This window comes from Theobroma cacao, chromosome 9, assembly GCF_053813885.1.
Source record: "Theobroma cacao isolate CCN51 chromosome 9, ASM5381388v1, whole genome shotgun sequence".
In the NCBI taxonomy this organism is placed as follows: Eukaryota; Viridiplantae; Streptophyta; class Magnoliopsida; order Malvales; family Malvaceae; genus Theobroma; species Theobroma cacao.
The window spans coordinates 39800398-39825261 of record NC_142647.1 but is presented as its reverse complement, the minus strand read 5'-3'; the positions used below and the strand labels follow the sequence as shown (position 1 = coordinate 39825261).

At 33.1% G+C, this 24864-nt stretch overlaps 1 pseudogene; it reads left to right on the top strand.

Annotated features, from left to right (window-relative positions):
- Window positions 1-8255: 8255 nt before the first annotated feature.
- LOC108663974 (metalloendoproteinase 2-MMP pseudogene) lies at window positions 8256-9320 on the top strand (annotated as a pseudogene).
- The last annotated feature ends 15544 nt before the right edge of the window (window positions 9321-24864 follow it).

Below are 24864 nucleotides of genomic sequence, written 5' to 3'. Positions count from 1 at the left end.
TCATGCTGTCGAAATTTTTATTGATTTGGTGGGTTATTTGATTAGCTTACTACAGTGGGCGGGTTTCCGTGGACCAGCCTATTAGAGGGACACGGTAAACCCCGTTACATTTTACCTTAGTATGAGAGGCGTGGAGGGTATTTCTTAAGGTAAGTTTAGAGTTCACTTCACGCCGAACCACCACGTGAGGATGAAACCATGTGAGGATGAAACTCAGCCAACGCCAAGGAATGACTATGTTTAAAAGTAAAAACATGTTTTATGGGTATATGTCGTTTTAACATCCTTGGCGAACTCGGTTGGATGCTTGGGCCAGTGTGTCACCGAGTACGAGTTTTGGCACAAGCCAAGTTTTTAAGAGAATCATAAGCCTTGTTGATTATTTTGATGAAATGTAATTGTTTTATATGAATTGAAATGAGTTTTGAATGTTATGAATTACATTATGATGGGATAATTTAACCGTCTCCATTTACTCGGCTTTAGATATTGTAGATGAACTTTGCTTACTTACTGGGTTTATAAAAAAACTCACCCTTTTTTTTACCCATTTCAGGCTCAGGACAGTCTGTAGACAGCCGATTTTGTCGAGGATTGCTTTTGGATTTGCATCCTTAGAAATTGACGGTCTACAGTCTTGTATATTTTCGATTATATTAGGGCCCACGTGTCATTGTAGAATATTTTTGTATACCTGCTTTAGTGTGCTATTATATATATGAATTTATTTTACTCTTACGCTATAAAAATTGTTTATGCAAGATTCTATAAAGATTATTTTATAAGAAAATGAAATATTTTATTTAATATTTTTATTTAGTTTGATTAGCCATAATATCATTTTAAATGGATGATTTAGATTACTAAAATTATTTTTAGATAAGAAATGTATATTTTTCGATTGTATGCTGTATTTTCACCAAGTTTCAAAATTTTTAGGTAAAAATGATCAAAATACCCCTATATGACAGAAATTACTTTTTGTTTGTTTTTGATTTAAAAATAGTTTATATTCCCTTAAAACATGATATTTAGTAACTGTTGCTCACAGGGGAGACGTAAAATTGATGCAAGAGCCTTACGAGGTTTCGGTTGACATTTCGGGTAATGAATGTTTATCGAGACATCGCGGCAGTTGTCACGGACTCAAAGGGAGTACCGGTGTCACGACCCAATTTTTGGACCATGACCGGCGCAAGGGCCCAATAGACGTAGTCTATTAAGCCCAAGCAAGCCTATCGATTTATCCTACTCATCATTCCATCAAATATTGCTAAGTCACAAATTATAACTTTAAATCAAAATAGTAATAGACATTTCCAACTCGTAATGGCATTACTCATTTAAAATATCATACATTGTCTACAGCATGTATCTTAATAATTTACATCAAGTTTGTCTATACATCTCAAAAAGAAGACTCGATTTCCAGCGAAAGGACTCTGACGAATGTACAGTTACTGAATGCTGAGACACCTACCAAAAGATGGATATAAGTCTACAAGGACACCTCGTCCTAGTTACCGACTGCCTCGTGATCTAAAAACATGAAGTTGAAAGCAATGAGTATAAACCCAGTGAGTGAACAAGAAAGGGAACAAGCATACCATAAGGAATATTTAATGAAATCATGATGCATTCTTTTTCAAAACAATGCAATTTGTTTCTATTCTTATTAAAAACCCCTCATCAAGCCCTTAAATGATTAATCATTTGAAAATCACGAACCTATATATAACGAACCATTTGACGAATGAAAGCTTCAATATTATGCAAGTAAGTCAAATACGACAACGAATCTTCGCTACAGCAGCGAGAATGAATTTTCGTTGCAGCAACGTTGGGATTTAGTTATTAGCCAAACGAGAGTTTCTCAACTGGCCGAGGGTTTTTCACTAAACCTCCCCATTTTGAACTTAACTCATTTAATCCTTAATGTTGGAAGTCCATGCTCCGATATGGTAGTAAAGAAGTGAAAGTTAGGGCAGCAATTTGACAAGATAGGAGACCAAAACAGAAGGTTTTTCGCTGTAGCTAGATTTTTCTCGCTGTAGCAAAATTATAACTCAGAAACAGAAGGTTTCTCACTGCAGCGAAATTCAGCTGATAAAACAGAGAGTTTTTCACTGCAACGAGATTCTTTTTCGTTGCAAAGAGAAGCTACAGTGACTATCTCGCTGCAGCGAGATTCATTTTTGCTGCAATGAGAACCAGTTCTGGTGAAGGTTCTCAAACCTGAGAGTTTCTCGTTGTAGCGAGAATGAATTTTGCTGTAGCGAAAACAGAGCAAAAAGAGAAAAGTTTCCCTTCACTTAACAAAAAGGCCATCCTGCTAAACCAACAAAATAAACATACAGCACATGAAAATTCCCAAAGTGCAATGTATCAAATTTCTCCTATATGTCAATCATATATCACATTCATAAGTTTTCCATTCATAAGTCTAGATATGCATAATTACATAGATATACATCAACATCATCATAATCACACCCGACTCATGTACATCCCCTCACATCATGCACATAGCCGGCACCATCGTGTGCATCCCCCTACATTGTGCACAATCAGTGCCATCGTGTACATCCCCCCACATCGTGCACACGGGCACTATCATCATCCATCTCTCAAGCCACCATTATCACCGGCATGTGCATCTCCCCACATCGTGCACACACACGGTTACAGTCATTATACACAATATCATTCATCATGCACAACACACACATTTATATATCATCATACTACAATAGTGCATGAATCCATAGCAATCACATATCACAATATAAAACCATTTTGCAAAAGCTTGTTCCCAAGGCACTTGTCTTTATGAAAAACTTGATAATTCATTCAAATGGGTGGAAAATACATTATATTTTCCAAAACAAGTTTTGAAGGCAGTCCATTCACCAATTGATTGTAGAGCCTTTAGATGACTCCAATTCCCCTAATTGTCCAAATGAGATGACGGGGCTTCCTTAGAACCTAGGATCACATTAGCATAAGCAATAGGTCAATTTACACACTATGAACCCTAAAAGCTATCTTTTAGCTAGCTTTCAATTGTCACATTAAATGGCTATCTATGTTCACTATCTTAATCACAAAAAAATAATGAACATAGTCAACAACAAAACAGCTCATAAATCCTAATTACTAGCCATTTTTTGCAGCTAAAAACCAAGCTTAATTCATCACTTACCCTAGGGCTCCTTTGTAGTCAAATTCTCTTCCAATTGCTTTCAAATTAATGGGGTAATTCTCTTTTTCTCTCTCTAGAACGTCCAACTAGTGAGAGAAGGTGCAGAAATGAGATTTATCAAGGGTTTTAAAGTGAGAGGATGAAATAGCATAAGGGTTTATGGAAGGGTGCACCAAAAGCATGAAAATTGAAGCTAGAGAGAGAAAGTTATGGAAGCTTGAAGAAAACTCCCATGGAGGAATTGAAGAAACATGAGAGGGAAGAAGGAAGAAGAAGACAAGCTGCTGGAAATTTCAAGAAGGTGCTAGAAATTCAAGATATTTATAGGCCAAATTTATCCATTCCCTTACAATTACGAAATTGCCCTTCCACCAATTAACTTACTCTCCTTCAATCTTTTATGCAATCTTTTTGTTCTTTTGACATTGGGACAAGGTCCATAATGGTTTAAATATACTCGGGTTCATAAAAACTTAAAATTTTAACTCGAAGTGAAAAATGACCATTTTGCCCCTACCGTGAAAATTATTATCATTTCTAGTTTTCTTTGTGTTTTCATCATTACACGTCATTTATGCAGTCTTATGCCTATTTAGACCTTAAAATATCATAAAACTTTATCTTGGGAGCTTATTAGAGAAAATGACGAAACTACCCTTGGCTCGAATTATTACATCTATGCTTAGTTTCAAGCCTATAGAGGTTAGGGTCTCACAACCGAGTCATGACAAAAGAGGATGGTAGGAAGTAGAAAGTAGAGAAAAGGAAGAACTTGGAGGTGTCTTGTGAATTGAGGTGAAGGTTGGTATTTATAGGTCAAGAATTGAAGTTAACATTGCACAAAATTAGGGAATTCAATGTTAAAATCAGATACATTATAAAAGTCAGTCAGAATTCAACGTTAAAATCTCATATTACGTTAACAGTTATAAAACTCAGTTACAAGGCAGTGTTTAAGATTGTTTCAATTGCTTTGGAAAAAGAAAAGGAATAAGTCAAAGGCTAAGGTAAAAAGTAAATAAAACTAAGGTACAAAATTTCACTTGGGCCTAGCCCATGTGTAGGGGTGTGCAAATGGGTGGATTGGGTGGTTTGTCTGTCATATTTAAGGACCAAATCGACCAAACACTTTTAGAAAACCAACCAAAATCGACTAAACATAAAGGAAGACCAAACCAACCAAACATAAAATTGGTTCGGTCGATTTGGTATTGGACCAATGGACCCAAATTTTATCACTTGTTTTTTTACAAATTACAATATTAAAACTTATAAACTTCATCCATAGTTATAAAATATACAAATTATGTATAAATTAAATATATGTATATATATAATATATATTACTTTATTATATATATGAAATTAATGACACAACTTATATGTTATAATATTTTAATTTTTATATCAAAGTTTCTATAAATAATAACTAATTATAAACAATATGTTATAAAAACAAAGGCGATAACTAATAAAATTATTAAGTATAATCATATAAATAAAGTATATTATAAGTTACAATATATTACTTATGTATATGTGAAATTAATGGCATAACTTGTATGTTATAATGTTTTATATCAAAGTTTGTATAAATAATAACTAATTATAAACAATATGCTATAAAAAGTAAAGTGATAACTAATAAAGTTATTAAGTATAATCATATAAATAAAGTTTATTATAAGTCATAGTAGTGCTTATGTATAAACTAAATATATGTATATACATAATATTTATACAATTATATATATATGTATTCATAACATTCTATATTACGAAACATTACTAAGGTGTAATAATTATAACATATTAATATGTAAGATATTTACTATCATATATTATAATATTAACATATAAGTTATATGATTTAAAATATATAACTTGTAATTCCATATTAATATAGATTTATAAATAAATAAATATATATAACTAAAATTAAATTGCTATGATTATGATTTGTATACGTATATATAATAAACTAATATATTTTAAATATATTATTAATTAAGTCTACTATCAATTCTTCTTAATATATAAAAAAATATTATATATATAAATATTAGTTTGACTTTTTGGACGGATTGGTCTAATAATTTTAAAATCGAGAACTGATAAAAAAATCAATTGGTCTAATTAGACCAAACCGTTTTACCCAAATCGCATTTGGTTTGGGTAGGTAATTTGTCGGTTTGGTTTTACTCACCCCTATCCACGTGTATACTCGCATGTAGGGGGAAAATCTATATTTTCTTAAGGCTTGACCTGATCTTGTGTGCACGTGATCCTATTCTTTTTTCTTCCTTACAACAAGTTTATAATGGATTTGCTTTTTTAAAACACTCATCTCTTTTTATACCTTGGGAATGTGAGATATTGAAACATTATGAAATATCACTATAAGTCCAATAGTAACCATTTCACATAAATGAGATGTGTACGTTGTTTTAAGTTTTATCTAAAGAAATCTATTTTGTTTGAGTAAAAGATATAATAATTATTTTTTAAAAAATTTATTTGTATTGTGTCAAAAGTCAAATTTGGAGGTATGGTATAAGTTGATGAAAATGTAACTTAGATAACATATTAGGGTTTATAAAATCAGGCTTAATCAGAATGATCTATTCAAATACAATTTGATTTGATTTTAAGAAATCAACAACTTGAATTCATGATAACTTGAACTTAAATAACTGGAGTGTCAAATCCAAGTAATTTAAACCAGACACGGTTCAAATAAAAAAATGACATGACATGACCCCTCAATTACAACCTCTCCCAAAGAGTATTTTCTTTTCTCCAAATCGGCCAACAAAAGCCAAAGGAACGGTAATAGTGATGAGTAGACCGATAAGGGTTATAAAGCTTACCTGAAAACCCTAGCAGAATTATCTCTCCTCAAAATCGGTCAAAAAGAAAAAGTAACAATAGTAGATCTATAAAGAGGAAGCATCTGCAACTTGCAACACACTTTTCACCAAAACACATCGTTTTTCAATATAGCTATGAGTGCTACATATGATTCGATTTGGTTGGATTTTGGATAAAAACTTTCAGTTAAGTTGTAGTATGCAGATTTCTCAAAAACTAAACCAAGCCAAATCGAATTTCATTGGTTCAGTTCTTCGGTTTTTAAAATTTCTTTCATATGATTTTTAGTTTATTTAGGTAAATTTAGAGATGAAATAAAGTTTTTATTTTATGAAAATAAAAATTAATATAAAATAAAATTAAAAAATACAATTCAATTCAGTTTAGTGATTTCGGTTTTTCAACTTGTGGATATCGAAAATCAAATCAAACCGAATACATATTATAAATACTCGAATTGGATGAAACAAAAAATAAAATTAAATCGAACACTCGATTTTCGATTCTCTCCTTTTTTTTTTTTTCCCTTTTACTTAGCCTTAATCGCTATACAATTGGTCACGAGTCGGCCAGCAAAGGAAACCTATTGGATTTATGTAATTATTAATGAATGAGAAACTGGGTTAAGTTTAAACTTTCCAGAAAAAGTTTAAAGTTTAGCTAAGCATTTAGCCATCTTTAGTAAAAAAATCACACATACACACACATTAATCTTTAAATTTGATAAATGATATGTATTAAACTTCTGAAAGGGACATCAAGCAGTTAGAACTTAAGAGGTTTCATGTTAAATGATCAAATTTTGCTAAGGATAGAATGAAAAAAGATTATCTCCCGTTGTATAATTCAAGTAGGGACGATAAAACTTGATTTCACCTTGAAGGGTTTCGCACTGATCTACGTTGAAATGGGATGTTATTAAAGGTGGCAATTGGGCGGGGTAGGTCACTTTGGATTGGTTCTTTTTGGATTTGAGCTTTTCAGATTCAAGTAATTTTAAATTCAAGTCATCTTGAATTTGAGTTATTCAGATTTGACATTCAAGTTATTCATGTTTAGGTCATTTTAAGTTTAAATTGTTGATTTTATTAAAGTCAAACCGAATTACATTTGGACAAATTATTCGAATTTGAGAAATTTCTGATTAATTTTTCGAGTTGTTCAAATTCAAGCCATTTTAGATTTGAATCGTTTTGGATTAAAAACATTTTAGATTTAGATAATTTTTGGTTTAGGTCATGAGTTCGGGTTGGAGAGCTTCGAGTTGTTAAAATTTTCTGATCTAATTGGATTGAGTCACGTTCGGGTTCAACAGGTCGAATCAAGTTTTTGAATTTGGATCAGCTTTGCCAGCTCTAGATGTAATACATATATATATATATTATAATATCAGAAAAACTCTTACTAAAATAAGTGATCAGTTGAAATAGAAAGTGCGCCAACAAATGTGATAAAAGCAGTGGTTTCTATGAAGCAAATTATTATGCAAATAAAATGGTTTTGCCGTTGTTTTCCTCTAAAAATAAAATTTCTGATTTTGTCCTTGTAAAAAAAAGCCTTGAAATATCTGTTCCATGTATCTTTTTCGTAGATTCTTATCCTATGCTATATTTTTATATGAACCAAACAAATTACCTGATAGCATGATCAATATTCTATTTTCTTTCAAAACCCCATAAAAATTTTTGAGTAAAAGTTATTGGAGGTCTGTGAATTTTTCCGTAAATATCTTCTGGAATTGTACAACAATATGCTTTACGTAGCAAAGCAGGCAAACCATCTAGTCAAAATCTAGTTTTTCCAAGTTTGGGGGCCAATGCTACTTTCTTTGTCAACCTTTCTCATTACAAATATATGGAGAATTAAGGAAACATCCTTTGTTTTTTAAAGGGAAATGAAGCTTGGTCTTCTTTTCAGTTGAAATGTCATTAAATTCCAATCAGCGTATAATATAAGTTGAGGATTCGTCAACTCATGATGGCCGTTTATTCCCATGTTAAAAATGGTCTACGTTTACAAGACCTAGTCAAGTCATATTACAAACAAAGACTAACTCACAAGATTTCTGTTCAAACTCTATACTTTTCTCATCAGAATGGCTATAAATAGGCAACAAATATGAGCTAATGTCACAACCACCAAAGAGCTTAATTTCTCAGCAGCCATTGCATAATCATCGATTATGGCATCCAAAGCTTTTCCATCCCTCTCGTTCACCCTCCTCCCTTGTCCTTCCCCTGTTGTTTCAGGCTGTTTTAGCAGACTCAAAACAAAAAATTCCGTCCCTATTTGAGTTTATCCAGCATCTGCAAGGATGTCATAAGGGAGACAAGGTTAAAGACATACATAAACTCAAAAAGTATCTCGAAAACTTCGGTTACTTGAGCTATAGCAAGAACGAAACTCATGCCAACGATGATGATTTCGATGATTTCTTGGAGTCTGCCATCAAAACATACCAGCTCAACTACAATTTGAAGGTGACTGGGACTTTGGACTCCAAAACAGTGTTAAAGATGATGACGTCTCGATGTGCGGTAGCGGATATCATCAACGGTACTACTGGGATGCGTGCCGGTAAGAAAAGGCACCACCCTGCCGGCTCTAAATCTTTTCATACAGTCGCGCACTATGCCTTCTTCCCAGGAAACCCCAGATGGCCAGATTCTCAGTCCCATCTCACCTACGCATTTCTTCCAGGGACCCGAGCTGATGCCATCAACCCTGTTGCAAGAGCTTTCCAAACATGGGCTGCAAATGCACACTTTAGCTTTTCCCGGACTGAGGACTATACAAATGCTGATATCACAATTGGTTTCGAAAGTCGGGATCATGCAGATGGAAACCCTTTCGATGGCCCTGATGGAACTTTAGCTCACGCTTTTGCGCCAACTGAATGGGAGATTCCACTATGATGCAGATGAACAATGGTCTGTAAGTGCAACTCCTGGCGCATATCACTTGGAGACTGTTGCATTGCATGAAATCGCACATCTTCTTGGCCTGCATCACAGCTCAGTTGAGGGGGCCATAATGTATGCCCGCATTACGGCTGGGGAAAGCAAGGGTTTGCATGGGGATGATATTCAAGGAATCAAGGCTTTGTATAACAAATGAGAAGCTAGATCCAGCAAGGGAAATTTGTTCATCAATATTGAAAAATGTCGCATTTTCATTTATCTGGTTTCAGATAATTTAGAAAGTTTAGTCCAGAGAATATGCCTCTTGTCCAACAAAATAAATTAGAGATGACGAGAAAAGTCTTTACATTTTCAAGTTTGGGCATAAATAATTGATTACGCTACTTGCTAGTTGTTTCTGCAGTTGATTGATGAACCAAAACAGATACTACACATTTTTTCACATGTTTAAATAATGTCTTATTGACATAAATAAATGAACAAAAATACAGAAACTAATATAATCGAAGAAATATATGGTAAAACAGAAAACGTAAAGGACAAAAGGAAAAAAATGTTTTTCTTAAAACATGTTTGGCTTTTGTCTGCCACTTAGATTATACCGCGTCTATTTTTTTGGTCGTATCTGGAATTGCACATTTGATGAAAGTTATTGCCGTAATTGGAAATTAATTAATTATGGAAAGAAGGGAAGATGAAAAAGGTTTAATCCAAAACTTAAGGTACAAAGTAACTATGATTATGAAACCTAACCATATATTAGAGTAAAAAAAATTTTATCCTCCTTATCAAATATATATATTAGAGTAAAAAAAATTTTATCCTCCTTATCAAATAAAGCACTGTCTTTGTTTTATCTCCACATAACAACATGCTTATCCATGGAGTATTTTGCATCAAAGGATTCTTTTCCATTAAGCATGCTTACCTATCCAATTCCTTCAATCACCAAACTATATTCTCAATAATCAGATCCTAAAATAATCCAATTTAAATTTGAGCACAAAAATTTCCAGCAAAGTAGAGGTGTCCAATTTTATGCTTTGGATTCTGGTCACTTGGCGTAGGTAGCGGCGGGAATTTTTTCAACAAAAAATAAATTTAGAGTTTGTTTGGCCTATTTTTTTTTTTAATTTAAAAATTATGATAAAGTTCTTATGAAAATAATAGCTTTTAAAATTAAGTTAAAGCTGTTTGGTAAATTGTTTGGCAAAATAAATTATATAAGTTCTAATTTTGGTTAAAATTACCATAAAAGGTATTTTAGTCATCTTTATCACCTAATAAACCAAAGTGGAAACAGTCTGCTTCGAGTTTATATATGATTTCAGATGTTAAAATCAAAGAAATCCATACCAAAATGGAACAACTCTCAAACTTTGTATAGTAGAAATAATATTAGATTTTTAGGAAATTGTTAGAAATGGTCAACCTAATAAGGCCATTTTAAAAATAGTCCTTAATATAAAGTTAACTGTTTTTACAAAATTTTTATCATAATTTGACAAAAATACCCTTAAAGCCATTTTAGATATATTAAACCATTTATTACAATTTACCCTTCTGATTTCTCTCTCTCACATCTGTCTGTTGTGCTCATGATTTCTCTTTCTCGCCATCTAGCTCTCTCTAATTTTATCCATTTCTCTCTTCTACATCTGTGATCTGTTGTGCTTCCGATTTCTTTCCCGCCATTTCTCAAATTTTACCATCATTGCCATCTCTTTCTATATATTTCTCGCCATATTGTCGTCAATTTATAGACCAAAGAGTAGAGATGACATCAATGTATGTTCTTGGGTTTATTGATTTACATTCACAGAACCTTAAAGTTGATAAGTTGAAATTATATAAGTGAAATCTGTAAATTAGAACACTGCCCAAAGTTGTTACACGCCATGCTTCCATGTAACAACTCTAATGCACTTAGCGTGTAACAAATCTATTGAATATGGCATGGTTCAAATATGACATGTAACTTAATCTTTATTTTTATATTTCACTAGAACATAAACTTTTGGAGTTAAACACTTTAAACATGGCTTATAATACTTTTTTTTTTCAACATGATGTGTAATAAATTTTTTTAATATGACGTGTAACTTGGTCTCTATCTTGTTATTTCAGTAAGACATAAATTGGAGTTAAACTCAAACATGGTGTGTAATAACTTTTTTTTTTCAACATGACGTGTAATAACCGAAGCTGTTTGGCAAAATAAATTATATAAGTTTTAATTTTGGTTAAAATTACCATAAAAAGTATTATTGTCATCTTCAATCACCTAATAATCAAAGTGAAAAAAAGTCTATTTCGAGCCGATATATGATTTCAAATGTTAGAATAAAAAAAATCCATACAAAATTGGAACAGCTCTCAAACTTTGTATAATAGTAATAATTTGAGGAAATTGTGAGAAATGGTCAACCTTATTAGGCCATTTTAAAAATAGCCCATAATATAAAGTTAATTGTTTTTACAAAATTTTTGCCATGACTTGTCAAAAATACCTTTGAAGCCATTTTAGATATATTAAACCATTTATTAAAATTTACCCTATTAATTTCTCTCTCCTACATTTGTTTGCTGTGTTCTTGATTTCTCTTTCTTGCCATCCAGCTCTCTCTAATTTTATCCATTTCTCTTTTCCGCATTTGTGATTTGTTGTGCTCCCGATTTCTCTCCCGCCATCCAACTCTCTCTAATTTTACCACTATCGCCATCTCTTTCTATCTATTTCTCACTATATCGTCGTCAATTTACATACCAAAGAGCAGAGATAATATCAATGTATGTTCTTGGGTTTATTGATTTACATTCATAGAACCTCAAAGTTGATAGGTTGAAGTTATATAAGTGAAATCTGTAAATTAGAACACCGTCCAAAGTTGTTACATGCCATGCTTGGATGTAACAACTCTAATGCACTTGGCGTGTAACAAATCTATTGAATATGACATGGTTTAAATATGACATCGAACTTTATCTTTATCTTTGTATTTCACTAGGACATAAACTTTTGGAGTTAAACACCTTAAACATGGAGTGTAATAACATTTTTTTTTCAACATGGTGTATAATAACTTTCTTTTTTCAATATGACATGTAACTTGGTCTCTATCTTAGTATTTCACTAAGACATAAATTGGAGTTAAACTCAAACATGACGTGCAATAACTCTTTTTTTCAACATGATGTGTAATAACTAAAACTGTTTGGCAAAATAAATTATATAAGTTTTAATTTTGGTTAAAATTACTATAAAAGGTATTACTGCCATCTTGAATCACCTAATAAACCAAAGTAGAAAAAATTTGCTTCGAGTTTATATATGATTTTAGATGTTAAAATTAAAGAAATCCATACAAAATTAAAATAGCTCTCAAACTTTGTATACTAATAATAATATTAGATTTTGAGGAAATTGTGATAAATGGTCAACCTCATAAGGCCATTTCAAAAATAGCTCCTAATATAAAGCTAATTGTTTTTACCCAATTTTTACCTTGACTTGACAAAAATGCCCTTAAAACCATTTTGGTTAAATTAAACCATTTATCACAATTTTTCCTCTTGATTTCTCTCTCCTACATTCGTTTGCTGTGCTCCTGATTTTTCTCGCTTGCCATCTAGCTCTCTCTAATTTTGCCACTATTGCCATCTCTTTTTGTCTATTTCTGGCCATATCATCGTTGATTTATAAACCAAAGAGCAGAGATGATATCAATGTATGTTCTTGGGTGTTTTTGGTTTACATTCACAGAAACCCAAAATTGATAGGTTAAAGTTATATAAGTGAAATCTGTAAATTAGAACACTGCCTAGAGTTGTTACATGCTATGTCTGCATGTAACAACTCTAATGTTCTTGGCGTGTAACAAATCTATTGAATATGGCATGGTTTAAATATGACATGTAACTTGAAATTTATCTTTGTATTTCACTAAAACTTAAACTTTTGGAGTTAAACACCTTAAACATGGCATGCAATAAATTTTTTTTCAATATGGCGTGTAACTTGGTCTTTATCTTGGTATTTCATTAGGACATAAATTGGAGTTAAACATAAACATGGGGTGTAATAACTTTTTTTTTTCAATATGACGTGTAACAATTTTTTTTTTCAACATGGCGTATAACTTGGTCTCTATCTTTGTATTTAATTAGGACATAAATTCTTGAAGTTAAATACCTTAAACATGGCGTGTAATAATTTTTTCTCCAACATGGCATGTAACAACTTTTTCAATATGACAAGTAATTTGGTATTTATCTTTGTATTTCACTATGACATAAACTCTTAGAGTTAAATATTTTAAACAGTCATGTAATAATATTTTTTTGAACATGGTATGTAATAATATTATTTTTTAAACATGACATGTAACTTGGTCTCTATCTTTGTATTTCACAAGAACATAATCTCTTGGAGTTAAACACCTTAAATATGACGTGTAACAATTTTTTTTTCAACATGGCGTATAACAACATTTTTTTTTGGGTTTTCTATGTTGGTTTGTCAAACCCTGTTTTATAAAATAATTACGACGTCATTTACATGCTCAATAGAATGGTTACATATTTAGGAAGTTTGAGAAAATCGTTAAAAAACGATATTGCCCCTAATGGTATCAATAAGTCATTAAGCCTCGAACTAGTTCAAATAGGAATTTTAAGGTGAAATTAAGAGTTTCACAGTTGAGGGATGACTCAAAATGGTAATTCGGAGTTCGAGAATCAATTTGGAGTCAAACCGAAATTTTCACTATCTAGGGGTAAAATGATCATTTGCCACCTAGGGACAAAATGGAAATTTTTAGAAAAATTTTTTTGGCCCCATTTAACTTATTGGGGTATGATTTAAGTATTGGAGTATAATTTGAGGGTTTGGTAGTGAAAAAGTTTAATTCCGGTGATTTTTGAAGTATAAGGGCAAAATCGTAATTTTTCCAATCGAGGACAAAATTTGAGATTTTGAGAGAATTTAGATCACATTTGACAAATTGGAGAATGATATGAGTATAAGGGATGAAAAATATGTCTATGGGCAATTTTTCAGTTTTTGGGGCAAAAATGTAATTTTTAATTTTTACGGGGGCAAAAGTGTAAATTTCAAAAATTACTTCACCAAGACTTTGGATAAGTCTGAGAATTTTATCTAAGTTTTGGATATTTTAAGGAATAATGTGTGGTGGAGATTTAAAGCTTAAAAGATAAGAATTTAAAAAATGAACCAATAATGTAGTGACATGTGGCAAGTTTAGATTATTATATTATTTAACTATAAAAATCAGCCCACACCACCATTTTCTCTTTATTATGGCCGGCCATAGCAAGAAAACAAAGGGGAAAAGAAAAACAAAAACCTAGGGGGAGAAATTCAAGGGAAAATTGGTGAAAATTCAAGGAAACAAGTGACAAAAGGTAAAATTTCTTGATTTTGACTTGTGCTTTACCTTTCCCATGCATTTCTCATCATTTTTCATGGTTGAATCATGTGATTTGAGAATGAATTCAATTCTGAAAAAATGGGTTATGAGAGAGAAACTTGTTAGATTAATTTGATTTTAAGTTATGTTAGTGTTTTAAGTTAGTTTAGCATATTTAGGAACAAAACAACAAGAAAAGAATTTATTTTCCTCCATTACCATTATTGGCCAAATTTTCTAGGGAAATATTGGCTGATGATCTTGATGTTTATTTGAGGAATTATGATAAATAATGATGAATTATGATTCTAGAAAAATAATGGGAATTTTCGGAGCAAAAATATGATTTTTTACCCATTAGGGGTATTTTCGTAATTTACTACCAAGACTGATAATTTGCACCACACTGAGGGACATTAAATCAATTTGGGTGCAATTGAGGTATAGAAACTGAAAAAAATTAATTTGGAGTTTAAACGGACGCGTATATCGATTTAATCGGGTAATAGGCCGAATTAGGTCAGCACCGCATTTAAGCGGTAGTCGGATAAGTTGTATATCATATCATGCATATATACCGAGCCTGAATTGATTTTATAATGGTCAAGCATTGATGTGGTGAATTATGTATTGTACATTGTGGATAGGTGGTGAGCAAATTACACTAGTAAAAGTACAGAAATTGTGCTTGAAGACTGAGATTAGGAGTAGATCGACTCCTAGAACTGTGAGTGGACAATTTATTGTCTTAAATATCTAGAGTAATTATACTTGTTTGATGCTTTTATTGAATGGTGAGTTTAAATTATAAAATATTATGTTTTCCAATTAAAATATTTTTTTTAATAAAAATGAGATTTATACTGGTTTTGAAATCAAATATTATTTTGGAAAAATTGAGTATATGGAGACTGTGTTGAAATTTATGATTTGATATATTATTGAAATTGTGGCTTATGACACTATGGTAGCATAATGGCTAAATTTTTAGGGTTGGCATGAAATATATGAATAGGTTTGGATTGGTCTCAGTAGACTGGATTACATTTTATTCGTCATATTATGCTACTAGAATTTTTCTGGGTCCGGTGGTATATTAAACGGTCACTGTAGTGGTGGGGGTTTCCGTGGGCTGCCTATGTGAGGGGTACGGTAACCCAATTATATAATTACCTCCGGGGGGAGATGTTGGATGAAGTATCTCCTGAGGTAAGATTTGAGTGCACCTCACGTTCGGGCCACCACATGAGAGTGAAACTCAGCCAACACCAAGGAACGACTGTGTCAGATGTGAAAACATGTTTATGGGTATGGGTCATTTAACAGCCTTGGTGGTCTCAATGAGATACCTTGACGAGGGTACCCGCGAGAATGATTCTGGTAGGGGCCAAGTTTAAGAAATTCATAAGTCGGGAAATTTTGATGAAAATAAATTTTTTGGTATAGATTGAAACGAAATTTGTGTTATGAACATTATTGAGATATAACGTTTTTATATTGTCTCCATCTACTCGGCTGTAGATGCTTTTGATGGTAATTGTTTACTCACTGAGATTATTTAATCTCACCCCTCTTCCTATCCATTTTTCAGGCTCAAGACAGTTTGTTGATAGTTGATTAAGACGAGAATTAATCTCGGAGTTGCATCATAGGAAGTAAGGGTTCGTAGCTTTACACCTTCTTGGTTAGTTGGGGGCCCACGTGTCACTGTAAACGAAATTTCATACTTTAATTAGCTTTATTACTATATGAATAAATTTATTTTACTCTTACGCTACAAAAGTTATTTTAGGAAGACTTTGAAAATATTGTGTTTTAAGAAAATAGAATATTTTATTTAATATTTTTATTATATTCAAATAGCTATAATTTTACTTTAAACGAATGTTTTAGACTTCAAAATTTAATTTAAATCATGAAATATGTGTTTCCACTTACACACTACATTTTTATGGATTTCGAAATTTAAAAAAAAAATGACGAAAATGCTCCTGTGAGCTAGAAAATAATATTTTATTATTTTGAGTTGGAAACAACTTATGATTTCTTGAAATGCGAGATTTAATAACTGTCGCTCACTGGGGAGATGCGAAAGTTGATGCTAAGCCTTGCGGGGTTTCGATGGGCATTCGAGGTAATGAGTGCTTATCGGGACATCACGACGGTTGTCAACGGCTCGATGAGAGTTACGGGTCGTGACAATTCAGTTGGTATCAGAGCAAAGGGAAAGATAACCCTATTCTTGGGAACTCTCGCATATGATCTATGGCGAAGTTTGACTCTCCGCGCAGGAGCTTGGAAGAGGAGGGAAGGGACTACTCCCGGTGCATCTCGGAGTGAAGTGCACCTCTTGTCGAGTACTCTGATAGGTACCATTGGATGCCATTATGCCTTGAGGGGTTGAGTCGAATTCAGTTGGTATCAGAGCATGGTTTAAAGATCAAAGATTTTGATTTTAAAGCTTTGGTTTTTAAAGCTTTTGGTTTTAATATTGTTTTAAGAATTCACACTGACACTGCGTGGCCCCAAGTCAAGTTAAGTTAGGTTAGATCGAGTTAGTTGCATATAGAATTTAAAGTCATCTAATTCTATTCCATTTCTTATTGTAGAGTACCATGCCTCCTCGACGTGGGTGTCTACCTCTCTATAGGTCAGTAGGAAGGGGAAGAGGTCGTGCTAGACTTAGTCAGCCAGATCCCGTGGAAGGGGAGTCTGCTGCACTTACTTTTTGAGCAGCACCTGCTGCTGAGCCTACTGAGATTCGTCCACCTCCTCCACCACCTACTGCTACTCCTAGTGTTCCTGCCATGTCTCTTGAGGTAGTCCAAGCATTAGTAGCTTTTCTTAATGTCATTATGGGCCAAGCTCAAGCTGGTCGAGTCCCTCATACTGTTCCCCCAGCAGTATCTCCAGTGCCACCACCACCACCTCCTGTTCCACCACCAGTGCCAGATGTCTCCATTTCCAAAAAGCTTAAGGAAGCTAGGCAGCTGGGTTGCACCTCTTTTGTTGGTGATTTGGATGCAACCGCAGCTAAAGATTGGATTACTCAGGTAATAGAGACATTTGTGGATATGAAATTGGATGATGATATGAAATTAATGGTGGCCACAAGATTAGTAGAGAAGAGGGCTCGTACATGGTGGAGCTCGGTAAAATCACGTTCCATTACTCCGTTGACTTGGACAGACTTCCTACAAGAATTCGACGGTCAATACTACACCTACTTTCATCAAAAAGAGAAGAAGAGAGAATTTCTAAGTTTACAACAAGGGAATTTGACCATAGAAGAGTACGAGGCTCGTGTTGGTGAGTTGATGTCATATGTGCCAGACCTGGTGAAGTTTGAGCAAGATCAAGCTAGTTATTTTGAAGAAGGGCTCCGTAACGAGATCAAAGAGAGGATAAATGTGACAGGTCGGGAGCCTCATAAAGAAGTTGTACAGATGGCTTTAAGGGCCGAAAAACTCACGAATGAAAATCGGAGAATGCGAGCTGAGTTTGCAAAGAGGAGAAACCCGAATGTATCCTTTAGTCAACTGCCCAAAGAGGTAAGGACACATATGCTTTTGAGAGTACTGTTTCTGTTCCGGTGATATCTCCTCGACCCTCACTTTCACAGTTACAGCAGAGACCTCCGAGATTTAGTAGGTCTGGGATGAGTAGTACTTCCGAGAAGAGTTTTGGAGGTTCAAATAAATGCGAAAAATGTAGGAGATATCATGTTGGGGCATAAGATGCTTTCATTGTGACCAGCCGGGCCACATTAGGAGTGACTGCCCACAGTTAGGACGGGCTACGGTAGCTGCTCCATCCCCATTAGCTTATACGGATACGCAGAGGAGAGATTCCTCTAGAGTACACCTGAGGCAGGAGGTAGCTGTACGATCTGAAATGGGTAGCAACACCCCAGCGCAACCACCTTTGAGGCCATTGACTCGTTCTTCAACAAGAGTTTTCACTGTAACGGAAGATGAAGCACGAGTTCGATCTAGAGAAAGTGAGTGAAAAGTTAGACGAAGGTGTAAAATAGTAATAGGGGATGTAAATACCAAGTGATGGACGTGTAAATAAAGGTTTCAAGAATAATATAGTAAATGAGTTCATATGGAATATGGTTGTAAGAATTTCTTACTATATTGTGGAAATTAGAACTCAAAAATACTTGAGGTATACAAAGTTCAAATGAACTTAAATCTTAAGCAATAAATTGATGTCGAAATACAAGAAGGATACAAAGCAATATAAAGGCATGAAAGATGATTAAAGACAAAGGGATGACTTTGAGGAATTGTGATACTGCATCGTATACACATATGTGGGTTGATATTGTGATCAACTAAAATGAAGAATGATTTTTAGTGAATTAAGATTCCCTATAAAGGAGATTACAGGAGAAGTCAAGCATCGAATAAAAAGATAATACCCCACCTTTTTTTTGAGCTTGATAAGTGAAATTTTGAGGACAAAATTTTATTTTAAAGGGGATAGTGTTGTCAAACCCTGTCTTATAAAATAATTACGACGTTATTTACATGCTCAATAGAATGGTTACATATTTAGGAAGTTTGAGAAAATCGTTGAAAGACAATATTGCCCCTAATGGTATCATTAAGTCGATTAAGCCTCGAACTAGTTCAAATAAGAATTTTAAGGTGAAATTAAGAGTTTCACAGTTCAGGGATGACTCAAAATGGTAATTAGGAGTTCGAGAATCAATTTGGAGTCAAAACGAAATTTTCACTATCTAGGGGTAAAATGGTCATTTGCCATTTAGGGACAAAATGGAAATTTTTAGAAAAGATTTTTTGGCCCCATTTAACTTATTGGAGTATGATTTAAGTATTGGAGTATACTTTGAGGGTTTGGCAGTGAAAAAATTTAATTTCGGTGATTTCTGAAGTGTAACGGTAAAATCGTAATTTTTCCAATCGCGAACAAAATTTGAGATTTTGAGAGAATTTAGATCACATTTGACAAATTGGAGAATGATATGAGTATAAGGGATAAAAAATATGTCTATGGGCAATTTTTTAGTTTTTAGGGCAAAAATGTAATTTTTGATTTTTACGGGGCAAAAGTGTAAATTTCAAAAATTACTTCACCAAGACTTTGGATAAGGTTGAGAATTTTATCTAAGTTATGGATATTTTAAGGAATAATGTGTGGTGGAGATTTAAAGCTTAAAAGATAAGAATTTAAAAAATGGACCAATAATGTAGTGACATGTGGCAAGTTTAGATTATTATATTATTTAACTATAAAAATCAGCCCACACCACCATTTTCTCTTCATTATGGCCGGCCATAGCAGGAAAACAAAGGGGAAAAGAAAAACAAAAACCTAGGGGGAGAAATTCAAGGAAAAATTGGTGAAAATTCAAGAAAACAAGTGACAAAAGGTAAAATTTCTTGATTTTGACTTGTGCTTTACCTTTCCCATGCATTTCCCATCATTTTTCATGGTTGAATCATGTGATTTGAGGATGAATTCAATTCTGAAAAAATGGGTTAGGAGAGAGAAACTTATTAGATTAATTTGATTTTAAGTTATGTTAGTGTTTTAAGTTAGTTTAGCATATTTAGGAACAAAACAACAAGAAAAGAATTTATTTTCCTCCATTACCATTATTGGCCGAATTTTCTAGGAGAATATTGGCTGATGATCTTGATGTTTATTTGAGGAATTATGATGAATAATGATGAATTATGAGTCTAGAAAAATAATGGAAATTTTTGGAGCAAAAATACGAATTTTTACCCATTAGGGGTATTTTCGTAATTTGCTATTGGGATTGATAATTTGTACCACACTGAGGGACATTAAGTCAATTTGGGTGCAATTGAGGTATAGAAACTGAAAAAAATTAATTTGGAGTTTAAACGGACGCGTATATCGATTTAATCGGGTAATAGGTCGAATTAGGTCAGCACCGCATTTAAGCGGTAGTCGGATAAGTTGTATATCATATCATGCATATATACCGAGCCTGAATTTATTTTTTAATGGTCAAGCATTGATGTAGTGAATTATGTATTGTACATTGTGGATAGGTGGTGAGCAAATTACATTGGTATAAGTACAGAAATTGTGCTTGAAGACTGGGATTAGGAGTACATCGACTCCTAGAATTATGAGTGGACAATTTATCGTCTTAAATATCTAGAGTAATTATACTTGTTTGATGCTTTTATTGAATGGTGAGTTTAAATTATAAAATATTATGTTTTTCAATTAAAATGTTTTTTTTAATAAAAATGAGATTTATATTGGTTTTGAAATCAAATATTATTTTGGGAAAATTGAGTATATGGAGACTGTGTTGAAATTTATGATTTTATATATTATTGAAATTGTGGCTTATGACACTATGGTAGCATGATGGCTAAATTTTTGGGGTTGGCATGAAATATATGAATAGGTTTAGATTGGTTTTAGTAGACTGGATTACATTTTATTCGCCATATTATGCTACTGGAATTTTTCTGGGTCTAGTGGTATATTAAACGGTCACTGCAGTGGTGGGGGTTTCCGTGGACTGCCTATGAGAGGGGTACGGTAACCCAATTATATAATTACCTCCGGGGGGAGATGTTGGATGAAGTATCTCTTGAGGTAAGATTTGAGTGCACCTCACGTTCGGGCCACCACGTGAGAGTGAGACTCAGCCAACGCCAAGGAACGGCTGTGTCAGATATGAAAACATGTTTATGGGTATGGGTCATTTAACAGCCTTGGCGGTCTCAATGGGATACCTTGACGAGGGTACCCGCGAGAATGATTCTGGTAGGGCCAAGTTTAAGAAATTCATAAGCCGGAAAATTTTGATGAAAATAAATTGTTTGGTATAGATTGAAACGAAATTTGGGTTATGAACATTATTGAGATATAACGTTTTTATATTGTCTCCATCTACTCGGCTTTAGATGCTTTTGATGGTAATTGTTTACTCACTGAGATTATTTAATCTCACCCCTCTTCCTATCCATTTTTCAGGCTCAGGACAGTTTGTTGATAGTTGATTAAGATGAGAATTAATCTCGGAGTTGCATCATAGGAAGTAAGGGTTCGTAGCTCTACACCTTCTTGGTTAGTTGGGGGCCCACGTGTCACTGTAAACGAAATTTTATACTTTAATTAGCTTTATTACTATATGAATAAATTTATTTTACTCTTACGCTACAAAAGTTATTTTAGGAAGACTTTGAAAATATTGTGTTTTAAAAAAATAGAATATTTTATTTAATATTTTTATTATATTCAAATAGCTATAATTTTACTTTAAACGAATGTTTTAGACTTCAAAATTTAATTTAAATAATGAAATATGTGTTTCCACTTACATATTACATTTTTACGGATTTCGAAATTTAAAAAAAAAATGATGAAAATGCCCCTATGAGCTAGAAAATAATATTTTATTATTTTGAGTTGGAAACAACTTATGATTTCTTGAAATGCGAGATTTAATAACTGTCGCTCACCGGGGAGATGCGGAAGTTGATGCTAAGTCTTACGGGGTTTTGATCGGTATTCGAGGTAATGAGTTCTTATCGGGACGTTGCGACGGTTATCACGAGCCCGATGGGAGTTTCGGGTCATGACATGGTCTTATTGTCAGAACTCTTGTAGTAGTTGTATAGCACCAGTACATCCTTAGGGTTGCAGCTATCAAGGCTTTGGGATTCATATGCAACCCCACCAACTAAAGAAAAAAAAAGACTCATCAAAAACCAAAATAGCTTTGTCTAGACTTCTCTTTTTCTTTTTCTCCATTTGTTCATTTGTGTATATGAGAGGATGATTATGACGATGACTTTTCTTTCTTCTTTTTCATCTTTCTTTTTTTTTCATAATTTAAATATTTTGTTGTTAGCTTTTGCACCTCTATATCATTGTTCTTGAGTAACGGTGGTGTTAATTTTTTCTTTTTAAAAAAACAATATGAGGAAGTTTTATTAAGGGTAATTTTGTCCAAAAATATTTTCTCTTCATTAAATTAGTTAAAATTAAAATGAAGATTATTTTTGAAAACACCTTATCTTTAAGGGATCTAAAAAAATCATCCCTTAAATTTTTGTTGATCTAGCAAGTAATCGGACTATAATGCTTTAATTCCCCAAGGAAGAAGAGAAAAAGAAAACGATGTATTTGACATTAAAATCCTTTTTGGTGAAGAAGAAAGAAAACTTTTAAATAGTACCTAAATGCAGTTTTGAATTTTAGGTTTTCTTTTTTCTTAATCTTTGTAAGAACAAAAAGATTTCAGATTTTGCTATATTATTGTTGGCTTTTTTTTTTTTTCTAGTAGTTGTTGTGGAGAGAAGTAGAGAAGAGGGAGATTGTGATTTGCATTGGAGAAAGTTGATTTGCACAGGGAGGGAGAGGAGAGGGAGATCAATCGATACAGAGAGAGAGGGATATTTTTTGAAGAGTTGGCGTGTTTTTAAAAGAAAAGAAGAGAAAGCTCATTTCTAGAGTTTTTCTTTAAGCTTTTTTTTTTTCTAAATTTTGTTCTTTAAAAAAAGCTATTTTTTTTTAAAGCTTCTCAAAATTCTGTTTGACTTGGCTTTTTGTTTTAAGAGGTAGATAAACTGAAAAAAAGTTAGGCCAAATAGGCACTTAGTATTTGGAACAATTTGATTGAGCAAAAGACATTGTTCACTTTTGTAAACAAGAAAGTAAAAGGTTGGAAAGGAATTGTAAGTAAAAGTGTTGAAACTGATAACTTTATGTATAATTAATTTATACTAATTCAAAATCTATCATAAAAAGAATTTAGAATACAAAATTTATCTAATTCTTAATACATGATTAGACAACAGAAACAATACAAATAAGATTAATTGCCAGGATTCAACGCACTAAGATTTTCCTCCTCTTTATCTCTAATGGGTATGGATCTTAATGTTTTTTTGTAGAGAGGAGACCTAACCTTACCTTTATATTGTGAATCCCATGAGAGTGATCCTATTCGCAAAAGAGAGATATTTGCTTTGCCAAAGTGCAAGATGCATCTTAAAATTGTTTATAACTAAAACCCATGGGTTGGCACATCAAGGGTTTGCACTGAAGAGCATACCAAAATAAATAAATGGTAATGAACCCATTTCACGTTGAAAAAATCCAAGACAGCCATGCCCATATCCTTCAAAAAATGCATATACATATGATATATGAAAATTTATATGACAATACTAACTCCTTACAAGTTTGCTTCAATAAACAAAATGGTGTCATCAGCAAATTAGAGATGAGAGATAGTGATACCTAAGGCTATGAGAGTAATACCTCTAAAGAGCTGAAGAGATTCCGATTTGATTAGGGTAAAATGTAAAGTTTCCATTGCCATGATAAAGAGGAACGCAGATAGAGGGTCACCTTAGTGTAGTCCACACCTCATGGGGAATTATAAAGTGGGAAAGCCATTAATAAGAACAGATACTTTGATAATAGAAATATATCCATAGATCCATTTGCACCATTTATGCCCAAAACCGATAACTTCCATCACAAGGATAAGATAACTCCAATTGACACAATCAAAGGATTTTTCCAAATCAAGGTTCAAGACAATCCCACATTTGTTGTCCTTTTTTGTCTTCATGTTATGAGTGATTTCATTGGCCAACATAATGCCATCCACAATTTGGCACCCACTTACAAAAGCACTTTGATTATCACTGATCATCTTATAGATCACTATCGTGAGTTAGTTTGCAAGAAACTTTGAAAAGATTTTATAAACCAAGCTTATCAAGTTGATAAGGCAGAATTCTTTGAAGGTAGTGAGACTTTGGACCTTGTGAATAAGGGCAATGAAGGAAGAACTAAAACCCTTTTCAAGTTTGTCTATGACCATGAATTACCAATAATAGTTGTAAGCACCATTTTGTGTCAAAACCCTTTATTTGTATTTAAATGTTATATTTATTTTTGTTTTTAAATTTTTTTCTTTTCATTATATTTCTATTGGGTTTAATTTTTATTTGGGTCTTTTACGGGCTTTCACATAAAAACATGAACTACTCTTAGTGGGCCTTTTAAGTCTTTAAAGCCAAAGGGTCCTCAACTTAATTAAAATAGTAATATTAATAAATATAAAAAAAAGCTGTTGCCATGCCAAGCATGGCAGTCGAGGTGACTGTTGTCGTAGCCAACTAAACTAGATTGCCATGATAGTCAATAACTTTTTTTCTCTTTAAGGCAAATTGACGCCTTTTTCTCCTAGGGAACACCATTTTTAGCTAAAATCTTTTCTCTTTAAGATTCACCCTTTTCCCTTTCCCTTAATTTGTCACGACTCAGTACTCTCCTCGAGCTCGTGACAACCGTCGCGACTTCTTGATCGACACTCATTACCCCGAATATCAACCAAAACCCCGCAAATTTTAATGTTAGCTTCTCATTTCCCCTGTGAGTAACTGTTGCCAAATACCAC